This window comes from Manis pentadactyla, chromosome 2 (genome assembly GCF_030020395.1).
Source record: "Manis pentadactyla isolate mManPen7 chromosome 2, mManPen7.hap1, whole genome shotgun sequence".
Lineage (NCBI taxonomy): Eukaryota > Metazoa > Chordata > Mammalia > Pholidota > Manidae > Manis > Manis pentadactyla.
The window spans coordinates 191,326,497-191,343,841 of record NC_080020.1 but is presented as its reverse complement, the minus strand read 5'-3'; the positions used below and the strand labels follow the sequence as shown (position 1 = coordinate 191,343,841).

The 17,345-nt window shown below is 41.3% G+C and overlaps 1 long non-coding RNA gene across 1 annotated transcript; it reads left to right on the top strand.

Moving 5' to 3' along the window:
- The first annotated feature begins 8,533 nt into the window (after positions 1–8,533).
- LOC130682594 (uncharacterized) lies at positions 8,534–10,484 on the top strand. Its single transcript, XR_008995849.1, has 2 exons — positions 8,534–9,612; positions 10,135–10,484. It is a non-coding gene; the product is annotated as an uncharacterized LOC130682594 (long non-coding RNA).
- The last annotated feature ends 6,861 nt before the right edge of the window (positions 10,485–17,345 follow it).

Here is a 17,345-nt window from a genome sequence, read left to right as displayed (position 1 = left end):
TCATGTAGTCAATGACAGATTATTCAAATCATTTATTTTCTGTACTACCCTGCACACATGTTATCCTGTTGCATTTTAGACATATATTACTTAAATAGGAACAAAAAGTAGCCATAAGATACCTTATTTTTCCTTATTTTCAGGAGTTCTGGCCAAAGATATTCTAGTGAGAAAATGCTAATACAGTTAGAGAGCAATTTGTGGATTTTAGTAGGAATAGCACATACAGAAAGAGCATGAACTTTGAATTCAAGCGTAGGTCCAGATACTCTCTTTGACTTTCTGTGTGATCCTAAACTTAACCAGTTATCCTCATTGAGCCTCACTTCCTCTTTTGTAGAGAAACGACTTACTTCATAGGTTGATTGTATCTGGGCATTAATTTTACTGTATAGAAAAATCCTAACCCCAGTACTTCACACCAGATTCCCATTAAGTGTTATTTTCCTAACATTACCCTTGTCTCCTAATAACATAATAAGATCAGAGACTAAAGCCATTAAAATTCATTGCTGTAATGAATTATAGAATCATATTTATTATATCAATGAATTAAGACAGATTTACCCTCACATTTAGATTACAGGTATAGGAGAGAAGGGAGTTAAAATTGTGAAAGGTAGTACCAGAGACACCTTGAAAATAACTCTTTCTCTTATAAGATGAAAACAAATCTAAACTATATTGGAATAATTTACCACAGAAGACTCTTGAGAATAAATCATAATTACTTCAAAATGAAACATTTTAGTTAGAAAAATCAGCTTTCTGTCTTTTTTTATTTTATTTTATTGAAGGGTAGTTGACACACAGTATTACATTAGTTTCAGGTGTACAACACAGTGATTCAACATTTATATACATGATAATTCTAGGTACCAGCTATCACCATACCAAGTTGTTACAATATTTTGACTATATTCCTTATGCTATACATTACATCCCGGTTACTTATTTATTTTACAATTGGAAGTGTGTTTATATATATATATATATTGTGTGTGTGTGTGTGTGTGTGTGTGTGTGAGGGCATCTCTCATATTTATTGATCAAATGGTTGTTAACAACAATAAAATTCTGTATAGGGGGGTCAATACTCAATGCACAATCATTAATCCACCCCAAGCCTAATTTTTGTCAGTCTCCAATCTTCTGAAGCATAACGAACAAGTTCCTACATGGAGTGCAAATTCTTACATAGTGAATAAGTTACATGGTGAACATTACAAGGGCAGTCATCACAGAAGCTTTCGGTTTTGGTCATGCATTATGAACTATAAACAGTTCAAATATGAGTATTCATTTGATTTTTAAACTTGATTTATATGTGGATACCACATTTCTCTCTTTATTATTATTATTTTTAATAAAATGCTGACGTGGTAGGTAGATACGAGATAAAGGTAGAAAACATAGTTTAGTGTTGTAAGAGAGCAAATGTAGATGATCAGGTGTGTGCCTGTAGACTATGTGTTAATCCAAGTTGATCAGTGAGAGAGAAGCCTTATTGTTTGAAAAGGTTAGCTTTTTACTTCTTTGCATATTTATGCCCTGTGGCTTCTATGCCCAGCATTTGTCTTGAGGTATCTTTACCACTTGGAAGAATTATGATACTCGGTAAATTCGATATATGGCACGAATTCTATTTAAGGGTTGTAATTAGGAAGGAAGAAGAAAAGCTATAGAAGTAGCAGGCGGAAGAAAACCTGGGGAGATTGATTATTTCTTTGACATATCTTCTTGTAGAGTAACTTCAGCATGGATAGGTTTTAAACTACTAAGTAAATTGTGCACACACATTAACATAATAGGAGTACAGTTACGTAAAAAAAGCATACCTGTAATTACCAGCCATCTCCAGTGAAACCAAGAAAACCAGTTAGGCACCTTAGGCATTTGTGAAAACTTATCTATGATATGGTGGATATTGTCCAACTGAACTTGAACAGTCTGAGAGAATTCAGATAAATTAAAACAACCCATTCCTGGGGACTGTTCACATCCCATATGTTCTTTTAACAGTAAATAGTCTGTGGTTGTAAGATTTTGGAGTGCTACAATTTGCACTTCTCCTAATTCTTGGTTGAGTTCCAACAGTATAGATCCAGTCAAATCTGTTGTTTTACTGTATGCACAGGCCAGCTTAGATATCATCATTCCCATGGCAAGTCCAGGAACTGGTGGGATGAGTGCATCTACAGCTGTAGCAGTGCGTGGATCTTTGTTGGGGTTTTTTGATGATCATCTTCTGTCATGAGTCTTCCCGAGAGTGCTGATGTTGGAAGTTCTTTTTCATATCGTATCTTAGTTCATTTTCGGGGTAGCCCAATTAGGTTTGATCCTCTGTATAAACACAAACAGACCCTTTGCCTACACTTTTATATGCCCTTTATATCATTGTGTAGAACTCATTGGAGGTCACCACACAGGAACTGCTTTTTTTTATTTTTTTTATCATTAATCTACACTTACATGACAAATACTTTGTTTCCTAGGCTCTCCCCTATACCAGGTCCCCCCTATATACTCCTTTACAGTCACTGTCCATCAGCGTAGCAAAATGTTGAAGAATCACTACTTGTCTTCTCTGTGTTTTACAGCCCTCCCGTTTCTCCCACCCCACTATGGATGCTAATCTTAATACCCCACTTTTTCTCCCCCCCCTTATCCCTCCCTACCCACCCATCCTCCCCAGTCCCTTTCCCTTTGGTACCTGTTAGTCAATTCTTGAGTTCTGTGATTCTGCTGCTGTTTTGTTCCTTTCCCTTTGGTACCTGTTAGTCAATTCTTGAGTTCTGTGATTCTGCTGCTGTTTTGTTCCTTCCGTTTTTCCTTTGTTCTTATACTCCACAGATGAGTGAAGTCATTTGGTATTTCTCTTTCTCTGCTTGGCTTGTTTCACTGAGCATAATACCCTCCAGCTCCATCCATGTTGCTGCAAATGGTAGGATTTGCCCTTTTCTTATGGCTGAGTAGTATTCCATTGTGTATATGTACCACATCTTCTTTATCCATTCATCTATCGATGGACATTTAGGTTGCTTCCAATTCTTGGCTATTGTAAATAGTGCTGCGATAAATATAGGGGTACATTGGTCTTTCTCATACTTGATTGCTGCATTCTTAGGGTAAATTCCTAGGAGTGCAATTCCTGGGTCAAATGGTATGTCTGTTTTGAGCATTTTGATGTACCTCCATACTGCTTTCCACAATGGTTGACCTAATTTACATTCCCACCAGCAGTGTAGGAGGGTTCCCCTTTTTCCACAGCCTCGCCAACATTTGTTGTTGTTTGTCTTTTGGATGGCAGCCATCCTTACTGGTGTGAGGTGATACCTCATTGTAGTTTTAATTTGCATTTCTCTGATAATTAGCGATGTGGAGCATCTTTTCATGTGTCTGTTGGCCATCTGTATTTCTTTTTTGGAGAACTGTCTGTTCAGTTCCTCTGCCCATTTTTCAATTGGGTTATTTGTTTTTTGTTTGTTGAGGCGTGTGAGCTCTTTATATATTCTGGACGTCAAGCCTTTATCGGATGTGTCATTTTCAAATATATTCTCCCATACTGTAGGGATCCTTTTTGTTCTATTGATGGTGTCTTTTGCTGTACAGAAGCTTTTCAGCTTAATATAGTCCCACTTGTTCATTTTTGCTGTTTTTTTCCTTGCCCGGGGAGATGTGTTCAAGAAGAGGTCACTCATGTTTATGTCTAAGAGGTTTTTGCCTATGTTTTCTTCCAAGAGTTTAATGGTTTCATGACTTACATTCAGGTCTTTGATCCATTTTGAGTTTACTTTTGTATATGGGGTTAGACAATGGTCCAGTTTCATTCTCCTACATGTAGCTGTCCAGTTTTGCCAGCACCATCTGTTGAAGAGACTGTCATTTTGCCATTGTATGTCCATGGCTCCTTTATCAAATATTAATTGACCATATATGTCTGGGTTAATGTCTGGATTCTCTAGTCTGTTCCATTGGTCTGTGGCTCTGTTCTTGTGCCAGTACCAAATTGTCTTGATTACTATGGCTTTATAGTAGAGCTTGAAGTTGGGGAGTGAGATCCCCCCTACTTTATTCTTCTTTCTCAGGATTGCTTTGGCTATTCGGGGTCTTTGGTGTTTCCATATGAATTTTTGAATTATTTGTTCCAGTTCATTGAAGAATGTTGCTGGTAGTTCCATAGGGATTGCATCAAATCTGTATATTGCTTTGGACAGGATGGCCATTTTGACGATATTAATTCTTCCTAGCCATGAGCATGGGATGCGTTTCCATCTGTTAGTGTTCCCTTTAATTTCTTTTAAGAGTGACTTGTAGTTTTCAGAGTATAAGTCTTTCACTTCTTTGGTTAGGTTTATTCCTAGGTATTTTATTTTTTTTGATGCAATTGTGAATTGAGTTGTTTTCCTGATTTCTCTTTCTGTTGGTTCATTGTTGGTGTATAGGAAAGCCACAGATTTCTGTGTGTTGATTTTGTATCCTGCAAATTTGCTGTATTCCGATATCAGTTCTAGTAATTATGGGGTGGAGTCTTTAGGGTTTTTTATGTACAGTATCATGTCATCTGCAAATAGTGACAGTTTAACTTCTTCTAAGCCAATCTGGATTCCTTGTATTTTTTTGTTTTGTCTGATTGCCGTGGCTAGGACCTCCAGTACTATGTTAAATAACAGTGGGGAGAGTGGGCATCCCTGTCTAGTTCCCAATCTCAGCGGAAATGCTTTCAGCTTCTCGCTGTTCAATATAATGTTGGCTGTGGGTTTTTCATAGATGGCCTTTATTATGTTGAGGTACTTGCTCTCTATTCCCATTTTGCTGAGAGTTTTTATCATGAATGGATATTGAACTTTGTCAAATGCTTTTTCAGCATCTATGGAGATGATCATGTGGTTTTTGTCTTTCTTTTTGTTGATGTGCTGGATGTTGTTGATGGACTTTCGAATGTTGTGCCATCCTTGCATCCCTGGGATGAATCCCACTTGGTCATGGTGTACGATCCTTTTGATGTATTTTTGAATTCGGTTTGCTAGATTTTGTTGAGTATTTTTGCATCTACGTTCATCAGGGATATTGGTCTGTAGTTTTCTTTTTTGGTGGGTTCTTTGCCTGGTTTTGGTATTAGGGTGATGTTAGCTTCATAGAATGAGTTTGGGAGTATCCCCTCCTCCTCTATTTTTTGGAAAACTTTTAGAAGAATGGGTATTATGTCTTCCCTGTAAGTCTGATAAAATTCCGAGGTAAATCCATCTGGCCCGGGGGTTTTGTTCTTTGGTAGTTTTTTGATTACCGCTTCAATTTTGTTGCTGGTAATTGGTCTGTTTAGATTTTCTGTTTCTTTTTGGGTCAGTCTTGTAAGGTTGTATTTCTCTAGGAAGTTGTCCATTTCTCCTAGGTTTCCCAGCTCGTTAGCATATAGGTTTTCATAGTAGTCTCTAATAATTCTTTGTATTTCTGCAGGGTCCGTCATGATTTTTCCTTTCTCATTTCTGATACTGTTGATTTGTGTTGACTCTCTTTTCCTCTTCATAAGTCTGGCTAGAGGCTTATCTATTTTGTTTATTTTCTTGAAGAACCAGGTCTTGGTTTCATTGATTTTTGCTATTGTTTTATTCTTCTCAATTTTATTTATTTCTTCTCTGATCTTTATTATGTCCCTCCTTCTGCTGACCTTAGCCCTCATTTGTTCTCCTTTTTCCAATTTCGATAATTGTGACATTAGACCGTTCATTTGGGCTTGTTCTTCCTTTTTTAAATATGCTTGGATTGCTATACACTTTCCTCTTAAGACTGCTTTTGCTGTGTCCCACAGAAGTTGGGGCTTAGTGTTGTTGTTGTCATTTGTTTCCATATATTGCTGGATCTCCATTTTGATCTGGTCATTGATCCATTGATTATTTAGGAGTGTGTTGTTTAGCCTCCATGTGTTTGTGAGCCTTTTTGCTTTCTTTGAACAGTTTATTTCTAGTTTAATGCCTTTGTGATCTGAAAAGTTGGTTGGTAGGATTTCAATCGTTTGGAATTTACTGAGGCTCGTTTTGTGTCCTAGTATGTGGTCTATTCTGGAGAATGTTCCATGTGCACTTGAGAAGAATGTGTATCCTGTTGCTTTTGGATGTAGAGTTCTGTAGATGTCTATTAGGTCCATCTGTTCTAGTGTGTTTTTCAGTGACTCTGTGTCCTTACTTATTTTCTGTCTGGTGGATCTGTCCTTTGGAGTCAGTGGTGTGTTGAAGTCTCCTAGAATGAATGCATTGCATTCTATTTCCTCCTTTAGTTCTGTTAATATTTGTTTCAGGTATGTTGGTGCTCCTGTATTGGGTGCATATATATTTATAATGGTTATATCCTCTTGATGGACTGAGCCCTTTATCATTATGTAGTGTCCTTCTTTGTCTTTTGTTACTTTCTTTATTTTGAAGTCTGTTTTGTCTGATACCAGAATCGCAACACCTGCTTTCTTCTCTCTGTTGTTTGCTTGAAATATCTTTTTCCATCCCTTGACTTTAAGTCTGTGCGTGTCTTTGGGTTTGAGGTGAGTCTCTTGTAAGCAGCATATGGATGGATCTTGCTCTTTTATCCATTCTATTACTCTGTGTCTTTTGATTGGTGCATTCAGTCCATTTACATTTAGGGTGATTATTGAAAGGTATGAATTTATTGCCATTGCAGGCTTTAAGTTTGTGTTTACCAAAGGTTTAGGGTTAGCTTCTTTACTATCTTACTGTCTAACTTAACTCGCTTGTTGAGCTATTATAAACACAGTCTGATGATTCTTTATTTCTCTCCCTTCTTATTCCTCCTCCTCCCTTCTTCATATGTTGGGTGTTTTGTTCTGTGCTCTTTTTAGGAGGTCTCCCATCTAGAGCAGTCCCTGTAGGATGCCCTGTAGAGGTGGTTTGTGGGAGGCAAATTCCCTCAACTTTTGCTTGTCTGGGAATTGTTTAATCCCTCCTTCATATTTAAATGATATTCGTTCTGGATACAGTAGTCTTGGTTCGAGGCCCTTCAGTTTCATTGCATTAAGTATATCATGCCATTCTCTTCTGGCCTGTAGGGTTTCTGTTGAGAAGTCTGATGATAGCCTGATGGGTTTTCCTTTGTAGGTAACCTTTTTTTTCTCTCTGGCTGCCTTTAATCCTTTGTCCTTGTCTTTGATCTTTGCCATTTTAATTATTATGTGTCTTGGTGTTGCCCTCCTTGGATCCCTTGTCATGGGAGTTCTGTGTACCTCTGTGATCTGAGAGGCCATTTCTTCCCCTAGTTTGGGGAAGTTTTCGGCAATTATTTCTTCAAAGACCTTTTCTATCCCTTTCTCTGTCTCTTCTCCTTCTGCTATTCCGATAATGCGTATATTATTCCTTTTTGATTGGTCACTCAGCTCTCTTAAAATTCTTTCATTCCTGGAGATCCTTTTATCTCTCTCTGCATCAGCTTCTCTGTGTTCCTGTTCTCTGTTTTCTAGTCCATTAATGGTCTCTTGCATCTCGTCCATTCTGTTTTGAAGTCCTTCCAGAGCTTGTTTTATTTCTATATTTTCCTTCCTTAGTTCTTGCATATTTCTCTGCAAGTACATCAGCATGGTTATGACTTTTGTTTTGAATTCTTTTTCAGGAAGACTGGCTAAATCTATCTCCCCAGATTCCTTCTCAGGGGAAGATGTAGCAGATGCCGAAGCTGTCTGGGTTAGTCTTGTCTGGATCATATTTTTTTGCCTTTTCATGTTGACAGGTGCTATTGACTGTCAGCTGGGAGGGCCAAAATTTTCACTTGCTACTGGCCTTTCTTTACTGGGACAACTGCGACCCCTAGTGGCTTGTGTTGGGTAATTGCGTGTAGACTGGGTCTTTGTGTCTTGCCTGGCCGGAAGGGAGGAATTTCCCTTTCTGTGGGTGGAGTTTGTCTCAGGCTGCTTCTCTGCTTTCGCAGTCCCCGGAGGGGTAATGGACGGGGTGGGGGGGCTGTTTGGCTGTTTACCTCCATGAGGGGTCTCAGAGCTGTTGCCCAGGGGGTTAGTGCGCCCGGTTTTCCCTGTAATTTCCAGCTGCTGGACTATGACCTGTGTTGTTTCTGTCAAGCTGTTAAGTCCCTGTCCCTTTAAGACTTTCAAAAAGCCACCGCTTTTCTTTGTCACAGGGGCATCAGCTTCGGCACCCGCTCAGAGGTCTTGTTGCCCTGTTCCCCCAGTATCCAGGGCCCTCCGCGCACGCACTGTGTCTGTGCGCTGGTGGGGGTGGCTGGGGCTGGGTGTTCGGCAGTCCTGGGCTCCGTCTCCCTCCCGCTCTGCCTGCTCTTCTCCCGCCGGGAGCTGGGGGGAGGGGCGCTCGGGTCCCGCCGGGCCGGGGCTTGTATCTTACCCCTTTCACCAGTCGCTGGGTTCTCGCTGGTGTAGCTGCAGTCTGGCCACTGTCCTGCGTCTTCTGGTCTCTCTTTTAGGGCTAGTTGTGTTTGTTGTATTTTCAAAAGTATATATGTTTTTGGGAGGAGATTCCCACTGTCCTACTCACGCCGCCATGTTGGCTCCGCCCCTCAGCTTTCTGTCTTAGCTAACAGCTTCAACTTCTTTGAGGGGAGGGCTAGGCTGGGTGTCTATCTCTTCTAACTGTGGGTGCCCTATCTATGAAGTCTCATTTGATCACTAAATTGCTGCTACCTCTTCTATGCAACCATTCTATTAAGTAGGCTGAATTCCCAGTAGGCAGAAGAAAAGGCTCAGCTATAATATGCCTAATGCACTTTGAAAAGTTTTTCAAAGTGGAGTCTATTAAATTGGGTTCTAGCCCAGATCTACTAATTCAGATTTTTAGGGTAGAGCTTAAGAATCTGCATTTTAAATATTCTTCCTGAGTGATTCTCTTTATTTTAAATAAATTCTCCAGTGATTGAGAATCACGGACTTGGGAACCTCAGCTTTAACAATTTCACATCTGGTAACCCTCCTGGTTAGGGTTTCAGGGGAATAACTAGTAGCTCAACTTTACAGGAAGATTGTGACATGGAGACTTTTTTTTTCCTTTTTTAGCTTTACCTGCTTTTCTTCGGGACACCACTAGATGAAGCCAGTAGCCTACTTCTATTTCATCTATCATTATATGCTTGATTAAAGAGACTGGAAACAAATTATCTTAGTTAAACTGAATGGTAAACTTTGTGTACAGTTTCCTTGGTGAACTGACCTTTTGGGCCAGTCTGATGATATACAAAGGCCTGACCTGATTTCTGACAATGCTTAACCTTCCTAGTACATAATCAGGCCAAATTATTGACCCAGTAGCACCACTTAACATAAAGGGGCTTAAGCTAAACAGGAAAATGACAATCAAGACTTAAATTTTGAGTAAGTAGGATTTGCAATCAGAGTTTCAAATGAAAACAAGATGTCAGCTATCCCAGAATCTGATTTTCAACTCCTCCTAGTGTTAGGTGATTTTATTTACCAGTGCTTACATTTCCATTTGAATGTAGAACAATCCTTCATATCTATAGATGTTAAATGTTATAAATATGTTGCTATCATGACATGGCTCAAAATAAAATCTATTTCTCCATTTCTTTTTTTCAGTTGTTTGGCAGGCAGGGGTGGTATAGAAGCCATGGACCACCATGTAACCTAAGGTCATGCTTTGGTTCATATGCCAGTATTCTCAAAATAGGTTGTACAAGCAGGCAAGATGATGCGGTGGATTATGGGGAAAAAATATTAGAAATTCCATTATTTTTTCATCTACAAAAGAGGAATTAAGTATCACTAATTTTAATAGGTAGACTAACACTGGTGCAGGCAGTCATTGATAAAGTTTCACATAATAAAACATCCTGAGGGCAAGAGTGGGCACTACATGTGTTCAGGAGTTGATGGAGATACCATTGTTATTCTTCACTTTCACCATAATAAAGCATTGCAGATTAAATTAGTGCCACCATCACTTGTTAAAAAATTGTCACTTGAAATATAAGCATCAAGACCACACATTAGAAATACAACCAGTCAAAATTCAGGTTATGTTAACAGGTTACTTTCACCCTATCACTGTGGGTCCTGGTATCTTACAAGGCTTCTCTAGAAGAAATAACCCAGTATACTAGTACTTTTTTAACAGTGATTAAGAAGAATGAGCATGTTTTTCTCACTGGCAGGAGAAACTACAGTTTGAAGACAACTAGAATTCCACTCTTTAACAAAGAAAATAAGGGCAAACCTGACAGTCTCAAAACGTACAAAATGGAAAGAAGAAAAGCAAAGTTATTAATAAATGGAACATAAGGTTTGTAGTGTGCATCCATATGTATTCGTAAATTTTTACATGTTGGCTTTTATTTTTGAAACAAAAAGTATTCACCAAAACTAAAATCAAAACTTCTGGGAATAATAACTATTTCAACTATCAACATTTATGAGAATGTAAAATAATGATAAACATCTTCAATCCTGTACTACATTATGCGCTTCAGATACATTAAACTGTTTTCCAGTTCCTTTCAACAAAGTTGTGCATTGCCTTGAGTTTAAAGAAAAAATACAGCTTTTTGTATATTTTTCTGAAACAATTTGTATTTTGTAAATATACAATACTAAAAAATCAAACTTCCTTGAAAGTCCAGCAACATGAGGTGTGAAACCCAGTAAGTCAAATCTACTTTCTAAATTTACTCAGTAATATGGCCAAAAATGAACTTTCCTAGGCTCTAATAACTCATGTTCTCAAAATAACTAGTTTGCAAATTAGCCACCAGTGGTCAGTCCTTAATAGCAGTAAAAACTAATTTAAGAATTCTGTCAGAGTTCTAAATGTTATCCCATAGATTAGAAAATGTTAATAGTTGTCAAAGAAATTTGAAGTTGTTCTCCCTCTGGATTAGTTTTCCATATTTACCTACAGTTACAAATTATCTTTAAGCCATTTTGAAAGAAATCATTTGTAGGAAAAGCTTTCATCTCACCCTCCACCAAACAGCCAGTTGTGAACAATCTTTTTGAGTCATTCATTCCTTGAATTTCAGATGACAGGCTACTCCACTCTGCTTTTATAATAATAAAAATAATGGCCGCCACTTACTGAACATTGATTAAATACTAGGCACCATGACAAACAGTTAAGATACCCTATGATCACAACCTTTAAGGTAGGTGTACTATCTTTAACTCATGGAAAATGAGGCTCAAAGGAGAACTAAACTAAAGGTGGATGGGCCAGCATTTGAGTCAATTCAGATTCTAGAGGGTAAATAATATGCAATAGTTCTATTTGCAGAAACTTCTGCGTCATGAACCATTCCATTATCTTCAGCTTGAGAGAACACACTAAAGGCTCAGCAAAATGCCTTGTAAAATAAGGGAAATGATTGATTTTGTCCTGGTAATGTATGACACATTTTTTTCCATGTATTATTTTTATCAAGGAACACTATTAACTTTTCTTAAGCTAATACAATCCACAACTCTGGCAAATGCAAATTTACTAGTAAGATTAAAGTATTGTTGGGAATTCCGGCTTGGTAAAAGGCCATCAAACCCTTCCCTCTTTGATAATCCTTTTGTGATGGTAGACAATGCAAGCACAGGGGCAATTTATCTAGATCCAGATTGTATTTAAGATTTAAATGATAAAAACAATCCCTTTATCTTTTATGTATTAGAATAAAGATCTTTTTGTTGCTCCTTGCATAAAATTGACAGCCAAATATTTGTTGAATAAACTCTCACCTTCTCTTACCCACACCTTACAAAATCTTCCCCAGATACTCCAATTTCTATGGGTTTCTAACCAGTCCCTATTTTTGGGTGTTTGGGTGCTTTGAGAAAATAAGTATTTTCTTCAATTTCACAATGGTTGGGAAAGAAAAAGGAATAGAACTATTCTTTTCATCTCTATTCCTTTTCACTCAGATTCCACACCAACTAAAAAATATTTTTTGTTGTCTTACTATGCTTTCTCATGATTCCACATGTTGCTTCTTCTCCCTAACAAGAGTACAATGTTTGTGTCTCCTTCTGCTTTATTTACCCCTTTGGGGGCAGTGATTGAAGTAAAGTCTCTGATATTTAAGAGTAAGAATTAATATGTCAATCCCAACTCCATGAGCTAAAAACATTCCAGTTTTGAGGTACTCTGAACTCCTCAAAGAATATGTCTGTGATTCTCTGTGAAGAACACAATTCCCAGTTGTATCTTTCCTTAGAGTAGTATTAACAAAATCAGTTCTTAACAATTTATTTGACATACTTTTTTGCTAAAGCTAAACAAATAAGCAAGCTTTCATATGCCCTTGATAATGTTGGATATTAAATGAATTGAATCTGAAGCATTTACACAGGTTATGAAACCTATCCTAGTGCCATGGGCCCAGAAGACAGACAGAAAGTCCTCTTTGTGAATTGCTCCACTTTTCAAAGCCTATCTGGCATCTGAACAAGCTACATTTTGCAAAACATCGGGCTTTGCATAAAAATCAAGATTCCCACATTGGGAGTTGAAAGATCTCCTTGTCAATGTGCTACAGGCAGCTGAAGCTTCAGAAATGTGTCTAGAAGGTGAACCTTCACATAAATGCAATTCAGAGAACAAACTGAGTTTACCTTGGCACCACCTAAGAGTATTTATAAAAAACAGAATTATCTGTTTTGTGTAGTAGTGGGAAAATTCACTAATTTCTCTACAAGCAATGAAGTAATATTTTTGCCTCAGTAAAATTAACCCCAAAGGCATAGGACCTAAAGTGATTCCCTGTTAACTGTCTTCTATGGAAACAAAAATGTCACTAAATCTGCATCCTTATTCAAATTAATGTGTACTTTCAAGTAATTGGTATTCCCCTTCTCAGCTCCTTTAACTCCTTTGTGGTTGCTGAAGAGTTTGCTGTAATCTTCAGTGTCCTCAGGCTACTTGGTGAGTCAAGGAATTCCAGTGAGAATGAGTGCAGGTTGTCTGGCAGCTCCTGGGCAGCCAGGGTGGCCCCTTGGGAAATGATGCCCGCAGAGCAGGTCCTCTGATTAAGTAGTCAAAAACAAGTCTTGTGCTCCCCCTAAATCAAGACCCATATTCCCTTTCATTAGAGTCCTGTTGATAATTGTCCTGGCAATACAGAGAGGGATAAAAAAATAAACATGGGGAAATTGTAAGCCAGCCAGGGGGAGATTGGGGTTCATCCATTCAATCATTTACTATTTGATTCATTCATTCAAAAGCTATGCACTGAGGGCCCACTAGGGCCAAAGACTGACAGGTACTAGAGATGTGGTGCCTAACAAAATAGACAGGGTTCTTTGCCCTATTAGAGCTTTATGCTAGTGGGGAAAGAGCCAGTAAATAATTATATGTAACTGTTATGGACTGAACCGTGTCTCCCTCTCCCCCGAGAATTATTTGACACTCTAACCCCCAATGGAACTGTATTTGAAAATAAGGCCTTTAAAGAGGTAATTATCATTAAATGAGTCATAAGGGTGCAGCCCCAATCAGACAAGACAGAACAGGTGTCCTTTAAGAAGAGGCACCAGAGAGCCCTCTCTCACTTTCTGTCTCCCCATGTTTGCACAGAGAAGCCATGTGAGCACACAATAAGAAGGCAGCCATCTCAACCCAGGAAAAGAGGCCTAACAAGAAACCAATCTCAATGGCATTTTGATCTTGGAGTAATTGCTTTCAGAATTGTGAGAAAGTAATTTTCTGTTATTTAAGCCACCTAGGCTGTAGTATTTTGTTATGGCAGCCAGAGCAGACTAATACAGTAACATAATGTTGGATAACGAATGAAGGGCCCCCAACAGTAAGATGGCGAACTTCCGGCTTCTCTTCCGGGTCCTCAGTTCCCGACGGCACCACCTAAAGACCAATCACCTCTCTCCCCACTCCCACTCCCAGCACCTAGCCAATAGCCACCAGCCCCGTAGAAGTAACACCACAATCACCCCATGCCCCTTCCTATATAACCCAGCACCTTTCCCAATAAAACGGAATTCTCCGGTGAATTGCTGCTGTGTGTCGCTCCTTTCCTTTCATTGGTGCCGAAACCCGGGAGACGAGACAGCCCAACTGGGCCCCGTCTTCCCCCCGACACCAGCAGCAGCTTGCCCTCGTCCTCTTTTTCCGGCGCTGGCTCCTCACACTCACCACTCCTCTTTGGCCTTTAGGTAAGTTTTCCCCGAGAGTGGGCCACTCTTCCCCAAGCTATCACAGTGCCATTGACCATAATCGTATGGCAAGGCCCTGACGCTCGGGGATGAGGAGGGAGCTCTCCCCGCCTTAGGCCTTCACGGCTGCGGGGGACCCTCAGGCCCCCCTCCAACAGCCATAAATTGCCGAATCCGGCCTCCACAGCTGCTGCAGACCCTCAGGCCCCCCTCCAACAGCCATAAACGAGGTGACTCCTTTGTGGATGAGAACGCTCCCTTTTCCACTCCTTCCGTTTTACCTGCCGAAATCCGTTCCGTCCGCCAAAAACTCCTAGTACGAGGTACCTCGGACTCCGGCACTCTGCCTTCTTAGAGAAGTCTGGGTGACGACCCACACTTCCTAAGAAACCGACTCGTATACGAGTTTCCGCAGACCCCCAAGGATCATCGGGGACGCCCTTTGTCTCCTTGCGGTCTGCTCCCAGTCCGAGGATCTCCGTTCGTCTTCCCCTGTTTGTCTCCTTCTCTGTCCTTTAGCCATGGGAGCCTCCTCATCCCTCCCTGGAAGTTCACCTCTTGAATGCCTGCTCAAGTATCTAGCCACCCTCTCCCTGACGCCTGATATAAAATCAAAACTTCTCCGCAAATACTGCTCCCAAGATTGGCCGACATACCCCCTAGACAATAACAACCAATGGCCCGCAGGGGAAACTCTTGATCCTAACATCACTCGCAATCTCTTTAACTACTGCCAGCGCCTGAAAAACTGGAAGGAGATTCCCTATACCGAAGCTTTCTGCCTCCTCCCCCGCCACCCCCCAAGTTCTCCTAGCCTGCAAGCCGTCTCCCCCACAAAAGCCTCCTGTTCACTCCCTTCCCCCTCCTCCTTCCGCCTCCCTCCCAGCTGCTGCATCCTCCTCTCTCCGCCTCCCCCCAAGTTCTCCTAGCCTGCAAGCCGTCTCTGCCACAGAAGCCTCCCGTTCACTCCCTTCCCCCTCCTCTCCTACAACAGCCCCTCCCCCTTCCTCCACCACCATCTCCTCCCCCACCTCACCCCGCTGCAGATCAAGCCTGAGCCTTTCAGCTCCCCTCTAACTAAGTTCCAAGAGCCTCCTCTGTCTTTGCCCCCATCACCTGTTTCTCCCTCACAGACTGAGCCAGAACACTTCAGTCCTCCTCAGACTCAGTCCCGAGGGCCTCCCAAAATTATCGCCTCCCCTCCGAGAAGTAGCAAGATCTGAAAGCATCATGAGCGTTCACGTCCCTTTCTCCTTAAGAGATTTAGCCCAACTTGAGAAATGCCTAAGTTCCTTTTCCACTGATCCCACAACATATATCAGAGAGTTTCAATAGACCCTCCAGTCATACAGCCTCACACATCATGACATTTTCATGCTCCTAGCCAATACCCTCCTTCCTGAAAAGCATAGATGAGTTTGAGACTTCGCCCAAATGCACACCACCTAAACCCACAGGACTGACCCCACCTATCCCTCTGGCCCCACCGCTGTCCCCGAACAAGACCCACACTGAGATTATAACACCACTGTGAGTCTCCGCTCTCGAGATATCTTCGCCTGCTGCTCAATAGCAAGTCTGAAAAAAATAGCTTGTAAATAATCAATTTTCAAAAGCTCCTTCCGAGATCTTAGACAGACTAACTCAAGCCCTATTACAGTATACCAGCCTGGACCCAGAAACGCCTGATGGAAGACATGTCCTTATGACATACTTCCTAGCTCAAAGCTACCCCGATATTAAAGCTAAACTCAAAAAGTTAGAACAGGGCCCCGCTACCCCACAGACTGAGATCTTAACAGTGGCCTTTAAAGTCTTCCATAACCGGGAGGAGGAGAAGGAATGCTGTAAACAAAAGGCTGATCAAGCCAATTTCCAAATGTTAGCTCAGCTGATAAAACCACAACCTGGGCGCCCCTCTACAAACAAGCCCCCCACAGGAGCTTGTTTCAAGTGCGGACAAGAAGGACATTGGTCAAGGGCATGCCCCTACCCCAGATCTCCTACCACCCCATGCCCCAGATGCCACAAAAAGGGCCACTGGAGGTCTGATTGCCCAGCCACCCGAAGGGGAGGCTGGATGAACAACCCCCATCCTAAGCCCACCGTAGTGGGGCTAGCAGAAGAAGATTGATGGGGCCTGGGAGCTTCTCGCCCAACCATTTCCATCACCAAACAGGAGCCCAGGGTTACATCAGTAATAGACGGTCACCCCATCTCCTTCCTCCTAGATACAGGAGCCACCTTCTCAGTCTTGCAGGAATACCGGGGCCCTACCACGCCTGCCATTACTCCTATAGTTGGGGTAGGAGGTAAACAGATTTTCCCATTAAACCTCCCCCCCTTTTATGCACAATCCAAGACAATCCCATACCTTTCTCCCACTCCTTCCTAGTTATGCCCCAGTGTCCCATCCCTTTACTAGGACGAGACATCCTTTCTCTCCTCCATGTTTCCATAACTATATCCACTCCCACAGCCCCCAGTACTCCCTTTCTGATGGCTCTCATAGCCGACGACCCCCCTCTACCCAATGAAAGCTCCAGTTCTGCCCTCATACACCTGTAAATCCCAGAGTTTGGGACATTACAAGCCCCTCCGTGGCTCTATGTCCTCCTGCCTCTATCAAACTACGTGACCCCTCTCAGTATATCTGTCAAGCCCAATACCCCCTAACCACTTCAGCCCTCATAGGCCATCATCCAAGATCTCTTAAACAAAAATTACCTCAGACCCACTCACTCCCCGTTTAATACCCCCATATTAGCTGTTAAAAAAACCAACGGATCTTTCCGCCTCATCCAAGACGTTCGCCTCATCAACATGGCCGTTGTCCCTATCCATCCCTTAGTTCCAAATCCATACACCCTTTTATCGCAGATCCCTGCCTCAGCCTCCCACTTCTCAGTCCTAGATCTCAAGGACGCATTTTTTTCTATCCCTCTGGACCCCTCCTCCCAAGATTTCTTCGCCTTCACCTGGACGGACCCATACACAAGACATTCTGAACAACTCACTTGGACAGTTTTGCCACAAAGCTTCCGAGTCCACCTTATTACAATACATGGACAATCTTCTACTCTGCAGTCCCTCATTGGAACAGTCTCAACTTGACATTGCCTCCCTACTTAACCTTCTAAGCTTCCAAAAGTTACCGAGTATCCCGTCAAAGCTCAAATCTCTTCCCCTTCTGTCACTTACCTCCGATTTCTTCTAC